This window comes from Poeciliopsis prolifica, unplaced genomic scaffold (assembly GCF_027474105.1).
Source record: "Poeciliopsis prolifica strain line A6 unplaced genomic scaffold, Auburn_PproV2 SCAFFOLD001, whole genome shotgun sequence".
In the NCBI taxonomy this organism is placed as follows: domain Eukaryota; kingdom Metazoa; phylum Chordata; class Actinopteri; order Cyprinodontiformes; family Poeciliidae; genus Poeciliopsis; species Poeciliopsis prolifica.
In genome coordinates this window covers 8969233-8989500 of record NW_026562376.1, presented here as the reverse complement: position 1 = coordinate 8989500, position 20268 = coordinate 8969233, and the positions used below count along the sequence as shown (strand labels likewise).

General features: G+C 36.1%; 1 protein-coding gene across 2 annotated transcripts in view; it reads right to left on the bottom strand.

Moving 5' to 3' along the window:
• Positions 1–16900, bottom strand: part of sema4ba (sema domain, immunoglobulin domain (Ig), transmembrane domain (TM) and short cytoplasmic domain, (semaphorin) 4Ba) — a 53435-nt gene extending 36535 nt beyond the window's left edge. Inside the window, exon 1 of one of the 2 annotated variants that reach the window (XM_055037217.1) lies at positions 16783–16900. The gene's annotated coding sequence lies outside the window, so the exon portion shown is untranslated. Of the gene's footprint in view, positions 1–4802; positions 4982–16782 lie in introns of those variants that run through there. The other variant, XM_055037208.1, reaches the window with a different exon arrangement.
• Positions 16901–20268: the final 3368 nt, after the last annotated feature.

Here is a 20268-nt window from a genome sequence, read left to right as displayed (position 1 = left end):
TCCATTTCAAGTTGTTGTTTTTTTTTGTTTTTTTTTTGTGGATGGAATTTTGAAATAAATATTTTTTATATGATATTTCTATTTACTGAAATGCACCTGCAAGACCAGGCTGGCTTACATACCACAAAACTTTACCATGACGTCAAAAATGACTTAGGTCATCTTTGACTGAGAAGGACATTTGTTTTATCTGACACATCACAATACAAAACAATAAAATAAATCGTTAAAAGGGATTATTAAAGGGAATTTTATCTGTGAAATAAAATCTCATACTTTGACTTTAAAGGGTGAAAAGGAACTTCCCATTTCCCTATTGGATTTAATGATATGACTAATCACTTGCCTCACACATCTTCTTTCATCATTCTTTCGTCATCGTTCATATATTTCAACAGCTTACTCCGCACAGCCTTAAACCCCAGTTTAAAAAATTGCTGTACTTCAACAAGAAAATACAGAACAGCTTTTTTAAAATGGACCAATTAAATGTGTGTGATCAGAGGGCGACGGCAGGAATGTCTTCAAAGGGTCAGCAGAACCATTAGCAGAGTAAAGGGCACAACCTGGAATGCTCAGAGATATCAAATCACTAGGCAGGGGGGAGGGAGGTGGTGCAGGGTGCTAAACTGGGATCGGTTGGAGACTCTTTCAGAGATCACAAACACTCCTGTCTGAAAGAACACAAACATTCACAACCACTAAGAACAACAAAAGCCTGACAAATATTTGGTGCATCATATCAAAGCTCCAGAGCTGGCAGTGAATCCATGGACATAGCCTTGAAGATTTGATGTGAAGAGGAATGATATGACTTATAAACATACTTATTGAAAAGAAAATTATCACACAATGATAAAAGATTTTCTGCAATAATGAAAACAAACTCTGTGATGGTAACAACAACGACCCAAAGCACTTTTTTGACATATGCGTTGTGAGTTTCACCAGGGGTAAGTAGCAGTTTGGAAACACTACAATAAACGCAGCAATCTGGCCAGATTCCACATCCACAGTCATTTCCCACATCATGGCACAGCACTAGACTGGGAATAAACAGAGGAACCCGCTGGGCTCCCAGAATGAATGTTTGCAGAGTTCCCATCAGTGAATGCGCAGTAACAGGACTCCCTGAAGGCCTGTGTTTAACCTTTAGGTTACAAGTGGCTGGCCACTCCACAGCACGCCCCTCCCAGAGACATTAACCCTTTTCTGGCTCTTCTTCATCAGAGTAGGGAGAGATGAAGATGAAGTTAGATAAAATAAGCCAACCAAAGATCAAGGGATAAGTATCAGGATCAGTATCTTTATTACTTTATTTAATTTTCACACTATGTAACAAGTGCAAGAAATTTTAGCTATTTTCACAAAGCATGGAGCAAATTAACATTAAAGTATGTTTCTTGTACTTTGTGCAGTTGTCTATTGAGAGACAGTTGATTTTGTTTTTGGGCTAAAAGGAATTCATAAGTTGAAAATAGTGCATTTAAAAAGACTGTGTGAATATTTTTACAAGTATTCATTCGAAAATTAACAAAATTTATATTTGAATAATTTCATTGTGAAAACTCAAAACAGGGCTGAAAAGTTGACAAGAAAGTAGTATAAACTTTTAGCAGCTTACCTATCCCCAGATGATCACCAATGATGATATAATCCAAAACTGTCAGAAGCACAGACAAGTAAACTGTCATAAAAAATCTTGTTTCCAACTTTCTGTTCATTTGGCAAGAAAGTGGATAAAAAAAACCCAGCCTGAGGTAGATGCAAACTCTCTTTGTGCACCACTATATCTACACACAAACAAAAAGGTCACAAAGTACAAAATAAATACAAACATTCATGAACAATTAAGAATAAAAACCTTCTCGACACTTACATTCAATTTATATACATTTTTAAGGCATCAAAAAAAGCTGTTTCTCCTTCAATGCAAGAAAATGGGAAAGACATTATGAAGTCAGAACATATGCAGATGTAATTAAGCAAAAAAGTAAAAACATAATATTTATTCAAATCTAAGAGATGCACATTTGAAGCCAGGTGAGATTGATGAGGCTGATTCAGTTTACTACTACATTAAGCTGCAGCACAGTACATTGACTCTAAGTAAATTTGTTCTTTCATATTCCTGCACTGGATATGTCACAAAGCAGAATTACAGCAGAGTCATAAATTGTAGATTTAAAAAAAAAAAATATATGATTTCTGGTTTGACCTATTGATATAACAGACACCTCATTTTTTCTGACAGCATCATGCATGCGGTTCATTGTCAAGGCCGCCGGCAGTATCCAGAATGCAAATGCCAGCTGTTTTCTTTGTGGATCAAACCAAAAGAAAACAGCGGAGCCAAGGTCAGCGCAGACAAGCATTTCTCCAGCAGCAGACACATGAATTTCCATATGCGAGGCGATACAAAAAAAGCAAAAAAAAAACCTCTGCATCCACAAATGTGATTTTGCAGCTGATTATATTCCACCCCTCTCTTGGAATAATTAACCATTCTGAAAAAATCATGAAAGCTCCCATTTATTCCTAGTTCTGCCAACTTGACTTGTTGATTGCTTGGGAATGTGTGTCTGTGTGAAAGCTTGGCTAGGGAGGGTTATGTCTAATGTGTCCTGTTAGACAAAAACAGTCCGTCTTTCAGCAGGGAGATCAAGACATTTTTGAGCAATCACTAGAAGACAGAGACAGATTCTCCTCTTGGGAAGCTGAAAGGAACTAAATCCATAACGCGTTTTTCTTATTGTTAAACCACTTGGCTTCCTGACCTTTGAGGTGTATCCTTCTTGACACCAGAAAGCTGATTTAATCATCATTCAAAGAGAAAAATTAACTTGTGGAAACAAAAATTAAAATATCTCGCATGAAAGAAGAATGAAATCAGCTTAAAACGATCACTTGAAGAAGGTAATAAATATTTACATTTTGTAGCTTGCAGACTGGCAAAAGAAAACTGGAAGGGATTCCAAGTACAACAGAATGTTATTTCTCCTTATTCTGTTGCCTTGCTTCACTGTTTAACATTTTGTACAACCAGAAAAATGTGTGGTATTTTATTAGTTTTATATTTAGACTGAACCATTGTAGTGCAGTGTGTTGTGAACAAATTACGTGAGAAAAAAGTTTGACTATATTTTAAAATCTTTTGTTAATCTGAAAATTTCAGCATGCATTTATAATCAGCCTTTCTCATTCTGGTACCTATAAATCAAATGCAAAACAAAAAAGATAAGAGAGAGTTTTAATCAAAGGTAAGTGGAGCTGCAGAGACACAGTACAAATGGAACTGAACTAACAAAATTATTAGAGGTGGACTTTTTTAATTTTACCTTTTTTTGTTGTTCTCTTGCTGAAGGGTATGGAATTGATGAAGGTACAATTAAGAGCTTATGAAAATAACAAAATGTTTTGAACAAAGTCAAAATTGAAATATGAGCTTCTGTTTTTTATAGATATTTGTACATCCTATTCCAGGAGTCAGTGCTGCACCAATTACGAATTATGTTGAGGTTCATAATTACTGTTCCTCTAAAGACTTGGAACAGTAATTCCAACAAAGCTGTATCTGAATTTAAAGGCATTTTAAGTTCCTATTTATAAAACTTTTATTAAAAAAGTCATGCACTGTGCACTTTTTCTTTCACTTCACAACTATGCACTATAGCTTTATGACATAAAACTGGTCCAGCTTTATGACATTGACATTTGACAATTTTATTTGGCTACTCTGAATATTTAAATGAAAGCCCTCTAAATCTTTCATTAGTTTCTGATAGTAAATCTTTATCGCTACGTAGCATTTGAAAAAGAGCGTGAGATCTTTCAAAGGTCACAGTGTCGCACACTGAGAAGTAAGCAAACAGAACATATAAAAATCATAAACTGACTCAAACAACTTGACAGACGTTTCCATTTATGGTTCCCATCCATTAGCGGTCACCCACACTTCTGGCAAGTTTACAGCATCAGCGTTGATTGCACAGCCAGCAGTGTGTGTGGGTGACAGATTTGAATTTCACACAAAAGCACCTGAGGCTTATCTGTTGTTCCTAGATCACTTCATAAAGCCCTGTCCAGTTTCATAACACAAAATAAAGTACACCAGTCTCATTGTGCGAGTTTCAAATGTCAAAAACCAGAAGCTGCTCAGTATACTGTGTCTTGCTTTGGTTCATCAGATTTTTCACATTCTTTCAAAATTTGTGCAATGTTTTCTTCCTCGGAGAGGATGTTAGTGCATTTGCTGCCACATTCAATAGCTCATATCGGAAGAAAAGCCCCTTAGCAGACAGACTTAGTCCTGATGAGCTGTTGTGTCTCCACTTGAAGGAGCTCCCTTCTTTGCTCTGCAAGAGACCCACAAGTCACCAAGTCTTAAGATGCCTAATACCCTTTTAAATAGTAGTTGTGATTCTAGAGAAAATAAGTTAAAGGCTAATATTAAGTAATACAACCGTATCCTCTCCAAACACACAAGCAAACTCACCCATTATAGATGCTCTCATTCAGAGCGAGTATTTAATGACCAGCCTCTTGCCATGCTATCATCTTACGATAAAAGACTTACTGGAGATGGCTGAGAGCTGTCTTCTCTCACATCACAGCCACTTTCTTTTTAAAAAGAGAAACCAACAATGACCCCAACATAGTGTGGCTCATGAACATTTTATAACTCTCCAGCAGGGCTATCCTGGCATCATAGGTAACCAGAACTGCAACATCAATGATTCATGCAGCTAAGGCACTGAACAGTTAATGAACAGAAGGGTAGTGTCTGTAACAGTATTACTTACGGTCTGTGTCAACCAGGCGTGAAACCAAAACTCTCTTTCACATGTCAAACTGGCTTTCCTTTTATAGGTGGTGATTTTAAAAAAGACAGACTAATTCCTCAGCAGGCAAAGTGTCAAAGAAGAATCCACAGGAAGAGCTGATCTAAAGCTCTGTTAGAGGACAGCTGTGGGTCCGCACGTCCTCCTCTCTGTCTCTCTTTCTGACAGTGTGCGGTACTACAGCATGCATCCACTGAGTGTGGAGCTCCTCCCACCACTGACTCAGGAGGAAAGGGAGGGTGGGATGGAGCACATGGCAGAAGCAGAAAAAAGTTTGACAACCTCCCAGTCTTTTCACAAAGACTGAGTAGCTGTCAGGACTTTGAAAACCTTCAATAAAAATGAGCAGTTTTAGAAATCTAGCAGTCATTAGGAAGAGGTGTCATACACCCTGGATGAATCGTCAGTCCATCACAGGGCAACACAGAGACGTATGACAATTTTTAAATTGTTTGCTTCCTAATGGAGTTATGGACAGCCTTCAATGACAGATGAACAATAGTGGGAAGGATGGGCTGTGTAAGGGGCAGCCTTGTTTGCCAAACTGATCAAGTGAGGATACAGAGTGTGGAGTGATAGGAGGCATAAGTGCTTGCTGAGCACACCTTACAGCTCAATTACACAGAACAGCTACATTGCTGCATTTTTTTGTTTTGTTTGGTTTTGCTTTGTTTTTGCTAATAGATCTCTCATGGATAACAAGATAGATTTTGGGCAGCATTAAATACACATAGTTTGCATCTACCGCAAATAAGAGATTGCAGTGTTTTTGTTTGAGACCTTCTCCTTAGCAATACATGCTAGCAGCTAAAGTCTTTCAGTTCAGATGAGACAAAAACATTTTGAAAGCTATTTTGATCTCTATGCTGTGTTGTTTGTATGATGCAGTTATGAGAGCAGCAGAGGCTACCGACCCTCAGCAGCGAGTTCAAGAGTTGGTTACCATGGAGACTGAATGTGAACTGATGGATGGACATTATTGGTATCTAAGGAGTATCTTAAGGGTATCTTAATCAAACCCCCTGCTGTTCAGACATCAACAAATTTAACAGTTGCTGCTCCCTTTCCAAGTGCTGTTGGACTTGTTACATCTAAATGAAGACTCTGCAATATTAACATCCTTTGAAGAAAAGAAATGGATATTTTTTGTATTTAAGTTTTTTTCACATAAGAAAGAATAATGTAATGTATCTTGCTTGTAGCCACTAGATGTCTTTGGAATTACATATCTTCCAGATCCCCTGCAAGGATGTGAATATGGAGCCTTCTTGATTTGAAGCAACAGTGCTAACAGTATCACATTAAAAATGTGTGATCAACATGCTAAAGTCCAATTACAAAAGTTTGGATGCTACTTCTTCACATGTTTTATCAGCCTAAACTTTAGGTTTTCTGTCCAAGCACAGTGTTTGAAGATTGTTCTACCTTCCCCTGCGAAGCAGACTGCTAAACTGTGAAAGCATCAAGCTAATCTTTCACAAAGTATTACAATGCGATGGACAAATCCTACTGACAAACATAGAAATTAATCAAAGAAGCGGTTTGGTGTCTGTATCCCAAAATGAGGCAGTCCAATTGACTTCTTGTAAATATATTCGGCCAAAGTGTACTCATAAAACTTTTCATTTAAAAGGGAAATTTCTTCAAATGTAGGCTAAGAAAAGGCATATAGTTGAGCAGACTTTAAAGCTGATAAACTATGTGCTTAGCAGGCACATCAGTAACAAAACACATTCTGTAATGTCAGGGATCACAAGATGAACTAGTCATCCGTAAGCATGCTCCTGCAAGACAAAAGTGGAAGCATGATCTTTTTTTCTTTTATCTCTCCTGGGAATAAGTTCAGACTGCAGGTGTTTGCCCCTCAGCCAGATGTTAGCATCATTACAAAGTCTGACTTTAATTATCATAATTACAGTAACTTCAAGTAGCCAGAGAGAGGGGGAAAGCAAGAAAACAAAATCAGCACAATGAGAGAAAAGTACAGTGCTGTTACAGCTCAGGCATCAAGTCTAACAAGTCTGTTTTAAAGACTGTTATACTTTAAATCTGTCTTCTGAAGAATAACCCAGTAAATAAACACAGTCTTTTGTTTTATTAAAAAGACAATTTATGTAATCTTTCTACAATCGGATGTAAGGATTTACTGTTCATGGCATTCTTTTTTTGAATGCTATGAAACATAATGATGAACTGGCAGTAAATAGTATTTTACAGCAGCCAACAGCACATTTTACACATTTGGTGGCCATATTGAAATTTGAGGATATGGAAGTTTGTGACAAATTTACTTCATCAACAACATATAAAAAATTATGTGAATCTTAAGAAAACATTTTGAGACTCAGTCAAACTGATTATTACCCCATTCTGGTGCCAAAAGAGGGCCAAAGCATTTTTGCTGTTTTGAGTAACTACAGTATAGTTACTATACCATACTGTATAGCATGATGTGCTACACCACACTATACTATACTACACTACACTACACTACCTATACTATGCTATCGCCCCTTGTCCAGGCTATGTAGATATCAAGCTACCCTCTTTTATATTGTTTCTCAGAGGCCCACAGACAACACTTGTATGGCAAGCATCCAAACTCGGTTTGTTTACATATTTGTTTCTGCATTGGGAACATTCTTTATATTCTTCACAGTAATCTCCATAAACACATAAGTAACAATCTGATTTAAACTTCATCATGAAATCTTCAGCTGACAATAACAGCAGATGCCACTTTAGAGCAGATGCAACTTCATAGACAATGCATCTGTACTCTACACAGAAGAGCTTTAAATCAGGTGATTTGCTATGTGAAGCATAGACATAATTCTTCTTAAGAAATTCCAATAAGGATGATTTTCAGGCCATTGTACCAAAAGAACAACTAATTTGATGCATCAGTCTCAGAGGGGGTCCTCTTAGTAATTGTTAAGTGAAACATCAGCTCAAGAGAACTATATATCGCTCAATGTTATATCAAAACACAACTTATTTGAAATGTTGAATGTGTCAGCACATTTCAGATATATATATTTGTATATGCTTGGTATGCAACTGGTTTCACGAAGATGAAGAACTAATGTGAATTGCGGATAAGATGCTAATGAATATACAGCAGAGTGCTATGAAATACTTCATGGTGAGTTACCAAATAACTTCACATGCTTGCTCCAAAATAATTCCGTGGGTAAACATAGAGAAGTATAAAATAGCGGGGTGTTGAGACAGGACGCCTCTTTCTAAAATAGCAGATGCTAATTATACACTTTAGGCAACTGCTAAGGAGGATGACATGAAGCCAAGTTTGAGGTGTTGGGAGTCTGCCTGCTGCCTCAGTGTTTCTCTACAAACTCAATATTTCTCACTCTAAAACCTCACTGAGGATACTCAATGAATTTATTTATTTTTTTAAAGCCAGTATTTGGCATATTATTTCCAGTCTGGAACTTTCGACACGCCTAAGTTTGAAAGGACCACCTGTTGGTGCCCTGCAGAGCTCCTTTTGTAAATGAGCTGTAAGACATAAATGACTCCTGAGGCAGACTTTCCAAACGCATCTTTAAATATTAAGTGTGCTCTCGAAATGTCGCAAAGGTTCGTTTGAGCTACATATTTAAAATAATGGTTAAACATTTTTTTTTAACAGAACAAAATCTACTACATATCTAAAAAAATGTAATTATGGTAAAAAATAAAATAAAATAAAATGATGATTGGTAGAAATTATATGTTCAATACCACATGGAAGAAAAAGAAAAAAAATAATCATAGAAATATAAAAAGGAATGTGAACTCAGCTAAATTAAAATAAAATAAGATAAAATAAAATAAAAACAAATTGATATATTTCATTTACAGAGCTGTAAAGTATACTCAAATAAGCAAGAATTCTTTATTGTTACTCTGTGTTATAGCATCACATAACAGCTATTTTCAAAGAAAATATTTTTTGTTTTGTCATCTGAAAATGTTTAACAATTCAGTCTCAAAATGATTCCATACAAAAGGTAAATTTCACGTTTCTAAATAACTTAACTATTGTGTCTTGTAACACTATGCAACTGCACAGTTCTTTTATATCATTTACATTTAGGTATATGCTACAGCATCCACTTTTATGATTGTCATAAAAAAGGAAGTCTAATCAATTTCCACCTTCTTCATGTTTGGCACACACCAAGCTGAAGCGGTGACAGCTCATTATGTGTAAATGATTAACAGCTGAGGAAATGCAGCTCAGCGATAAGCCCTCATGTTCCACATATTAGCCAAATGGAAGCCCAACAGATATGAGCACTAGTCTACTTAAATCCTCTGAGGGGGCCGGAGGCCCCATCGACAACTGGTAAATTGTGCCATTTTAGATTTAAATCTTAAATCATCCTCAGAGTTCAGGAATAATGCTGTTTGACTGTGTCACTGTGTAACTTCACAATTTCACAGTGATAGAGTGTGTTTGTCATTGCAACTCTCCAGTATGATGAAATGCTGGGATTCTGGGGTGTGTTTGGTATAAATATGTCATAGAAAAAACAACAACAAAAAAAACAGCATGACTTCTTTTTTGTACTACTTACTCTTCGGTAACAATGGATCTCCAAACATTTAATTCACAGATCAAAATAACTCTTTTTTATTTTGTTATTTTATTGCCTTGGCTGCAGAGCTTGTGATAATCAGACACTTTTCTCCAGAGCACAAAACACTAGTTTTCTCGCTTTTTCAGAGGTGGAAAAAGCTAAACAACCTTGGAGGCTTAACTTGCATTCAGCAATAAGGTTGCTGTTAACAAGCTGTGACAAATATATCACCTTTTAGCTAAAACACCCCCATGTACCTTACAGGTTGTTGGCAGTTGCATAACAACAGAAAGACCTTAGCCGACTCTTACGTCAAGCATCTGTTTAGTGAACTCCCTGAGGATTTTAAAAAAGTTCAGCAAAGTCACAACTCCATAGTCAAGGACATGGTTGGTTCCAATAACTACATTTGCCCTTTGACCTCAGAGGTTTACTGCAAATAACACTGTTACAGAACAACTATATAAATTGTTGATTTTAAACAAAGATGATGGTTTTTATAGATATAGAACTGTTTAATCAACAAAACATCATGCACAAATATTCTCAAATGTTATTATATTCATCACCAATAAAAAAATAAGCTGTAAGCATCACTAACAAAAACAAAAAGCAATTGTACATTTTCTTAAATTTTCTGCCAGCATCAGCTTTAAGACTTTAATAAAAGATTTAAAAAAATGTTTAATTAGAAAAGAAAGATGTTATCTCTTTTCTTTTTTGGAGATGTACTGATAAACTGATGATTTTCATCTCTTCCATAATTGGCTCTCAGCATCACTGTTCCTGAGTAAATTGGACTACAAATAAAACAAAAAAATTATTAAAAATTGCATCAGCAAAAATTGCATCAGCAAGATCTTCCAAATGTGGTCAGTATAAGTCTATTGATCAGTCTGCCACATTTTAAAAAAAATGTGGCAGACACAACCAAATGTGGTGACATGTCTGGTTCATCCAGGCAGTCAAAGAGAGTGGAACTTTCAGAAGACAGGAAAACTAAACAGTGTTCTTCTGTTCTAAACTTGTGAACAGTCAGCATGTTTATTATGGAACATCCCGGGTTTGGAAATGCTTGCAACCACTTAGGAATCTCACATATCTCTCTGTGGAACTCCCAATATTTGGACATTTTGTGTTTCAACTTTCAACACGTAACCACAGTAATTTAATTTTTAAGAGTTAAGGATGAGTTACTATCAATTCATGAAGCAATAATTATTTGTATTTTTTTTAAACTTTATCTTTCATTAAATTGCTTCTGGTTGAAAATGTTTCCAGCTCAGGAGAAAAAACTGTGATGTGTGACTCATTTTGGGATGGAGCATGATGAGAACAAGTTACACGGTGTATAACACCAGTGGCATATGATCAATCATCTTCCCTTCGCACATACTGAAGCCTGAGGATGATGTGAGTTTTGTAGGGGGTTTTCCGTTTGTTGAAATAGAGAAGCTGTGATATCCTGGCTTGGTCTAAAACAACAACAAGCTTTAGTTTTGTCCTCCATGAAGCTTCCAGCAGAAGGGGTTTGTGGGACTAGTGCCTTCTGGCAGGAAAGTCATCCAACCCTTGGCAGTATGTGTTTTATGGGCATTTAGATCATGGCTTGTCTTGTATTAAACTGTTGGATTAATCCAGGATTACTCAATGTTATCTAAATATTACTAAGTGTGAAACTGCCTTTAAAGTTTCCTGCACTCCCATCACAAGTTCATCACATCCTCGTGCAATCCGTATCACTTCTAACGTCATGCGCTCTTTCACAATATGTGGTTGTTGCTCCATACTCTGGTTGTACTGTCTGTTTCACTAGCTAGCAGAACAGGATATTTGATAGCTTAGATAGCTAAACAGTTTATCAGATCACCATGCTGTCATATAAGAACAAGTGGCTCTTCTCCAAAGCAAGTGGGCTTGTTTAAAATTCATCAGAGCAAGAGGAACAGCTCGAGCGCTCCTCAGGTGGCCCACCACGTCCGTGGCAGCGGCTCAACTCGTCTGCGATTTCCAACTCAGGTCTGCCTCCCCCACACAGATACACCTCCTCCATACTGAGACAGCTCAGCTCTTTTTTCCACTTCTCTCAAAGCACGCAGCTCATGTCATAAAGTAAAGCTGTGAAAGTGATTATACTGTGGTAGTTCATTTGTTTTTCGGTGCTGCTGGTTGTGTAAGTTAATTGAAGACAAAACCATAAACTCATGAGGGGGCTTCCTCTTTAGATTATAATAGATCACCAGAAAAGCACAAACACATTTTTAATGCAAGTTGAGATTAAATTAATCCACAATCCTCTTAATAAATATTGAATAGACATTGCTTTATTCATGCCACTTTCAATCAGTCCTCTTATGATCTATGATGTTGCATCATTATTAAAGATCAGTAACACATTTTGATTTCTATTTCGGGTTATTAGAGTATTAAGAATGAATGTCAATTAATGCTTGACTTTTCAGATTTTTAAAATGAAATGAAAAATCGTAGTGTTTTCCATCTATTTCACTAAACAAAAAGGTATTTTTCAAATGCTTCAGAAGACCTGTAAAAGAGTTTATAGATTTTTGAAAAAGACACTGAAAATGTAAACCTGATTCCATGTCTTTCACCTGACAAAATTTCAGAAAACAACCTTTTACACTTAAATATAGGAGCACTGAACTGCTTTCCGTGTCAGGATATTCAATAGTTTTTATCACTTTTTCAAAGTTAAGGTTCCCTTTTGGTTTTAATGAGGGCCGAAGTTCCTATTTCACCCTCATAAATTTTGGTTTTCAAATTCTGAAATGTTTTTATCATATATGTTTTGCCATCTGAAAACACAACCAGAAACAGATGGGCATAATCTAAATTCATACAGGGTTACTTTTGCCTTTTAGTGTTTTATTGGATATATCTTGTTAAAACTTCAAATTATCTGGTTTAGAGTACAGGGTGCAGCAGATGTTCGCAAGTTTCAAATAAATTAGAAATATTTAAGGAGTATCTATTTTCTTTAGGTTTTTTTTTGTTTGTTTGTTTGTTTGTTTGTTTGTTTGTTTGTTTTCAATTGAAAAAACTTGTTTAAACTGCTAAACACTGAAAACCCAATCACAGCTTTTATTATTCCATTGTGTGAAATACCTCCAAACACCAATTTTATCCAATTAATATAAAAATCTCTAATTGCTGGACTGGTATGATCTGACATCAAATATTCATAGAAATGATGTAAAAATCTATTATGCATTTTCAATGAATGTTGACAGAAGGCATTAAGAAAAAAAATCCAGATTACATGATGTAAATCAACAGGCCTACATGACACTGATAGACCTTGACTGCCAGAAGATCTTAGGAGTCTCATTAAGTGAAATTTGACATAAAATCAATTACATCTTCCTTTTCTCACATAAGAGCTGAGCTCAGTCAACAGTTCTTAACTATCTATCTTTCTGAAATCTGACACACAGGAAATTACATGGGATTTGGAGCAACAGGGTTTGAAAATTCTTTGTTTTTTAAATATTTATCTTTATGTTTCTTAAGTATTGTTCTTTATTAATGAGCAGGCCCTACACTTAACACATTACTTTAATTACTTGCCATTTTCAAAAGAAAAATTGCCACTAATCAACAAAAATTGTCTGGAGTGGTAATACACCAAGGACCTGAATATAGAAATAGCAACACTACTACTTTAAATGAATTGATTCCAAACAATATTTTTTTTTAGATGTACTTCTTGCATTGCGTCTTCTCCTGCAATTGTGTTGTGTGTTGGTATTGATTCCTCAATATCACTGTCAATGTCAAGTATATTTATGTTGCACATGCAAAATTAAGCAAGGATAACCAAATACTTCTGTCAAGCAAAAACTAATTTATACAACCTGAATTGAAAAATCTAAAAAAATCAACATTAAAACCGTATGCTGAAGAAGAAACTAATACGACAAATTAAGATTGCAGGAGATTCCTATTCAAGTCCGTTGAGAAAAAGTGATTTTTTTTATTTGTGGGGGTGCTGTTTTGGTGTGGTTGGTGAAAACATCAGTAAGTATTAAAGTATAAATGTAAAAAAATTGTAATTAGTCTGTGAGTGGAGTAAAAGGCAGTGAAATAAAGAGTGAAATGATGTGTTTCTGCTTTGTAGTGCCTGTTAGAATATTAGTATATTTGTTCTGTACAGTGTGGAATTTGTGGAGAGATGACTGATTCAAACCAAAACACAGATTATTACAGTTGTCCAGTTGTGACGAAATAAACATATTAAGTTTTTAATATGTTCTTTAATATGTAAATATTTCATAACATTTAGACTGACATGGAATTTGCAGAAACATAACAATATAATTCCCCAGTCTTTCCAATTTGAGAGAGCTTGGAAGTACTACATCCAAATCTTAAACAACTGAGAAAAGCAACATAAGAACAGGACCCTATAGGGCACCTCAGGGTTGTGGAATTAGATCCTCTTTTGAAATATATATCCCAATCATTTTCAGTGAACCAACCCACACTAGCAGTATTTGCTGGGTGCTCCAACCAGATGCTTTATTTTCTTTTCTTTTGTGCAGTAAGTAATATATTAACATTTCCTTTGAAAGGCCATCCATTGGCATAAATAGATAACTGTATTTAAATGAAATCCACTGAAATATTGATTGATTCTGTTTTGTGCCTCATGCATAACATACAATGCATGAGGCACACATTGTATGTTAAAGGCACATGCATGTGTACAGATGTAGCCGCATTAAGCTGTGCTGTTTTGTGCCGCTCTGCTCCAGATGGGCAATGTCCTAAACTCTGCTGAGAAGCTTTTATTTCGCAGGTTGATTTAAACCAGTCCACAGCAAGGTTTAAAGTATCAATTACAAATTCAAGTCATGAAAGCAACATATTGTAATTCACAATGTCAGACAAAAAAAACCATAAAACAGAATTTCCAAAGTCAACAATTAAGTTGTGGTAATTAAAAACTCTTCAAAGGCATGTCTCAGTAGTGGGATGTGCTCAAAAACCACACTGGAATTTTTTCCACAAATTTTGAAGGTGATTAAAAATCTTTGAAGTTGAACAGAAACAAATTTTTGCAAAAACCTTCAACATTTACATTGTTCTGTAGTTAGACAGCACAGCTGGATCAAGGCTCTGCATTTTAATAAAAGGCTGGACAACAGTGTGCTTAAAAGCCCTGGAACACAGTTTAATCAAATCAAGAGGGCTCAGACCAAAAGTGTCAAATAAGTCTGAAAGACCATTTGGAACACAGTCTGTAGGGCAATTTTCACCATAGAAAACAAAACTGGGCAAAGATAGCTGCAGCCTCTTCACAATAAGGAGGTCACAAAAGAAAAATAATCAAATGGTGAATTGGCTAGTTATTTGGAAAAATAATAATCAAATGGTGACTAATCAAATACGCGATTCGTTTTCAGTAAAAGTCGAGAAACGTTTTTTTTAGAAACCCCATCCAAAGATAAAGGTTCAAAGTTCCAAATAAACTAAAATAATGCCTGAAAGTATTACATGATTAAGCTTTAGATACTAAATTTAATTCTTCTAGATTATTCCTTAGGTACCACTTGTTGAAGAGAAGCAGATTGTTTCTGTGGTGACATCTATGGGTTAAAATGAGAGCTACAGTGAATGCAGTACATCTGAAATGGCATTACAAAAGGTAACGCTGCTAATCTGGATGACAGCACCACTGTTAGAAAGGACCTCCACAAAAGTTTACCTTGACATTTGATTACCTTGTCATTTACATTGTTCAAAGTAAATGACATATGAACAGTTTTAGTGAGATTTTTATGTTAAGAAATTAAAAAATATTTTAAATGTGCAGAAAAGGGGATAAAAATGTGAAATCAGAGGATATTTAGTTACATTTAACTTCAGTTTGAAATTAACATCAAATATTTTGATCATAAACAAAAATTAGTTAAAAACAATAGCAAAATAGATAAAATTGAAAATTGTAATAAATTTGAATTTATTACAATTCAAATTTAAAAATCAATTCAAATTATAAGTCCCATCAGTCATGTTCTGATGGGACTTATATGGACCAGCCAAATGGACTGAAGAGATGCAATCCATGTTCTACCTGCAACTCAGGTGCAGTTACTCAGGTGCCAAATGACCTTTCAACTTCTTTTTTAAACTTCTTTTTTTTTTATTCATAATAAAATCAAAACCAATTGATCTACTCCCTCAACATCACAAACAGCTGTACTCAAAATATCTGCAGTGTGTTTAGAAATGTGAGTAAGACTCAATATCTTTAGAATGGCTAAAATATCCTAACATACCTTGAGTCATTGTACTTTACAAGCCTTTCCATGTTGACATTATTACAGTAAAGGCAAAACTAGAAAACCTTAAAGAACAATCACAGAGTGTTTCATGGATCTTGGTTACTCAGGATTCCTCAGCATAGACAGATCCGGATCCCAACGGGCCACTGACAATTTCAATAAGATAATTATTGGTTCCTTATACCAATTACAAATAAAGGGAAACATTATCCTCCTGCTGGTTTGTGCACTCTGGGAAATGACCCAGTAAGATGAATGGCTACAATTAAATGAAAAGAAGCACAGACAAGCGGTGATTAAAATAGGGAAGATCCTGAGGATGAATTAGTTATAAGGGCATCTACATGTGAGGCAACTGAGACATAAAATATTAACTTACCATTTGATTTAGAGCATGAGTTATGGTTAGGAAAACTCCTGAAAATAAAGGCACATTGTAGATAATGAAAGCAATTTAGGATCATACGTTAAAACACCTTAAGTTAGGAAAGTGTTTGACTCAGCATCCAAGTGATATAATGTAAACCTCTGAATGCATGCAGAAAACAACCACTGGTTCACTCATCTTGGCTAGATGACGCTCATTGTACACGCCCAGTTTTTGTAGAGCAGGCAGGTCAAAGTCAGCCATATGGTCCAAGAAAGTAAAATGAATTATAACCTAATACAAACAGACTCTTTTAGGTTCAAAAAGTGAAATAATACTAGAGATCTTGAAAAATGTCAGTGAAATCTGTTTGACATCTCCAAGCCGCTGCACAAGAGATGAGAAATCATTCCACACTAAAAGGTAATTGCAGCTCTCCACAATGCCAGCACAGGAATCTGTCTCATCTTTACCATGGAAACCAACACCATACTACGTGCACGCACACTGACAGAGCAATTGCTATGGCATCCAGGACTAAGGCGACAAGAAGCAGAACAATTTACTCTGCAGCTAACTGCACACTCCGTCAACCTTGCTGTCTGTCATTCTTTTACTCTTTCTATCTCTTTCCTCTCTTTTTGCAATTAATCTCCTCTGTCATTAGCCAGTTGAATTACCTTTTATCAGCCGAGGACAAGGTCAGTTGGAGGTTCTCTCTTGTAAGTGGTGACAGAGGAAAAGAAGCTCTGTAGGAATCCCAAGAGAAGCTCAAGAGATGCCCAAGGATGCGGCTAAGCCGGCACCTCACGCATGCATCCACAGCTACTATCACCGCCGGTGAGATCAGCTCCAGCAGAAGGAGATCGGATAGGGGAGGGGAGGAAAATATGAAAAAAAAGGCAAGAGAGGGGGCTGCTCTATCAGCAGCAGTAGCATTACATCATAGGCTGCCTCTGTGGAAGGGTGGGAGAGGAGTGGACAGGGGAAGGGAGGTGCTCCTTGAAACGGCGCACTCCCTGTCACTGCTTCAGTGCATACACAAGCCCAAATTTAATATTTATGATCTGGTGACTGCAAAATGCTCTCAGTGGTTGGACTCAGACCTATGAGATAATTCCATCAACTGCTCTTAATTGTGTACGATCACTGGGCTTTGTTGTCAGAATGGATGATGTACCCTATTATGTCCTCGTCCCTTTGGGGCAAAGCCTGTGTCTGTGTGTGAGTGTAGGTCTGGAGCATAGGAGCCCATGCAGTGTCTATTCTGTGCAGTAATCTGATTGCGTGACCAGTGCCTGCCTACCAGTGCTCACAGAGCATGCTGATATTCAACCTCTTTGAAAGGTCATTCCGGATTCCTTGAGGCGGTTGTGAGTATATAGGTACAACTGTTAGAGCGATTATTAACGTTAACTTGCCTGTCACAATAAATTAGTCAGAAACTGTAGCTTGACTATGCCAATAGTTTAAGCACCTTGCAGGAAAGTGCAGTTTCAGTGAGAGTTAGGAAATTGCTGTCTTTCTCAAAAGCCGGCTGCTATGCTCCAAAAGTAATAAGTAAATAAAGTGTCCCAGGAAATGGTTCCCTTTAAGCCAGGAAGGAGAAGAGCAGACCATCAGAGCAGCCTATCAGCCTGCAGAGTAGCCTATCAGTCCAAACAAGGGATGATTCTCCACTGCAGAATTTCAACTTACATTTTTCTGTCTAGGACCTTGAAAGTTTCAACCTTTGAGTCCAAATAAAATGCAGCTTTAAAACATTGGATGAAGATCAACAAATATCAGATCATCTCTCAGGGATCCAACTAGCTACTTTTAGATCTCTTATTTATTTGGCAGTGAAGTGGGAAACAATTTAAATGGACCTATGTGTCCATTTAAATTGGACACATAGGTTAACATTAAATGAAGGTTGCCAGTTTAAACTGATGTAAATATGGCAGTTAGTACTGAGAGGTAGCAATGACAAAAGCAAAGCAACCTAATAATCTGAAAGTTAAGAACTGCTCAAAGTGTGATCCTCACCTCATAATGCTCATGGTTACCTGAGGTCCACCAACTGTAATCAGCACTTATTGTGTTCCATGTAAAAACACATTCATACTGACATCATACATGAGATGAACTCAAACATTTTAGTAGAAATAAACAAGTTGCTGTTTTTAATACTTAAAAACATTGACTTAACTTTGCTACTTGCAGTTCGAGTTGTCAAATCAATAAAAAAAATAAAAATAAACATTGCTTCAATACAACCAAAAAGACAAAGAAGCACGGAAAATGTAATCAATTGCTCTTTTGTCCATCTCTGTATTTTAAATGGAGAGAGCAACATTCCTTGCATGCCAAGTATTGTAGGTTGCCGGGAATGCCGGCTGTACCAGGACGAGTCTGTAGGATTTTGAGCGTGTATGACACCATTCACCAGTTGATGTCTGAGGAAAGAGGCTACCACAGAATGTAAACAGCACTCCAGATGGACCTGACCTTTGAAAACATGAATTGACAACCCTTAATGACCTCAGGCAGCTTTGAAATATTATTGCTACAGAACACAGACAAGCTTCTTTGCCTAAGAGCTCTTCTGTCTCTTAGTTGCAAACAGATTTGAACTTCTTTCTAAAAAATGAAAAGAAGGGGGGAAATGGCAGTAATTTATAGCAAGTGGCTGACCTCAACATGAAACCATCCTATTTTTCACAAATACAAAGATCTGTTTCAGACGCTGTGGTGGAAAATAATAAAAAAGTCACAATAACACAATAGAAAGTGAAATTTTGGCAAATTATGTGGTACTATAATGAATGTCTGACATGTGGAAACATTTGAATGTTGTCATTTTAGTTTGGTTGTTGGAAAGGGGAAAAAAAGTATCCCAGTTTTAGATTATAGCTATGACACAAGCAAAATAGGTAAAAAAGTTTTCATAAACTTGTATAAATGGGTTTATTTTAAAGAAATGAAATACAATATCACTGAAGAAACTTTTTTTTGTAGCTAGAGCTCAACTCAAGTTCAAATTGAGTTGTATGCAAATAGTTTCAACACTGTTTGAAAGATATTACCAAAGGACTGTTATGATTGCACCTCCTCGTAGGTATGAAGATGTTTCCTGTTTTGCTCTTCTGGCAGCAATAATAAAAAAAAGTTGGGTTGATTCATAAATGTGGAACCACTCTGTTATTCCTTAGTTCCTTTTCAATGTTATGCTCTGGAGAAAAGGAGGCCAATAGAGATTTTCTTAAGTAGATTACACATGTGAAAAATTTGAATTTCCTCTTTCATAAAAATAGAAAGGTAGGATAACACAGATGTGCACACCGGTCATTTCAAATTGTGAAATGAATAAGATTGAGTAAGGAAAAAGTTGTTAAGTGGACTATAGTGACAACCAACAGAAATGCAGCTACTTCAATAATTCCATAATTTTTTCCCATGAAGGAAGTAGGAATGTCCATCTTAGTGGACATTCCATAATTTTGGTGCACTTTTGTATGCCCACAGCAGTCTGTGTCATAAGGAGACCAACTGTCAATTAATGTACAGCGGCTGGATTTTCTTTAAAGGTTTAAATAAAAGACCATAAAGCAGACCAAACATATTTGCTTCCTTTCATAGATGAATCATTATCAGTCTTATGATGGATCATGTGCTGAAATGCCTAAAGTAGAAGAGCATGAAAATCACATTTGAAATTCAGTTTAAAGGATGAACAAATACCAACACCAACACCAACTGAACAGCACATGATCTTTTATATAAAAATATGTCTTTTCTACTTTTTCATGAGACTTCCCCCCATTTCACGGCACATTTATTGTGGAAAACCCGTGTTTCAGAAGAAAACATTTTAAATTCAGGACACCAGTAACAATTTCTGTATAATGACTGGTTGTTCTTTAGTATTTTAAACAAAATGTTCCAATTTATCAAAAAGAAAAACAATTAGAGAGACAATATCTGATGGATGATTGCAACTTCTATTTTTTCCTTGGAATTCATTAAGTTTTTTGAATGAATCGAAAAAAATCTGTAGTTATCATCAATATTCAAACAAACTGCATTACTGCATTTGAAATATCAAAAGTCAACATTGCATAATAAACATTTGGGTGTGTTTAAATATCAGATTATAATGTGCATGGACATATTTTGATGTTTCC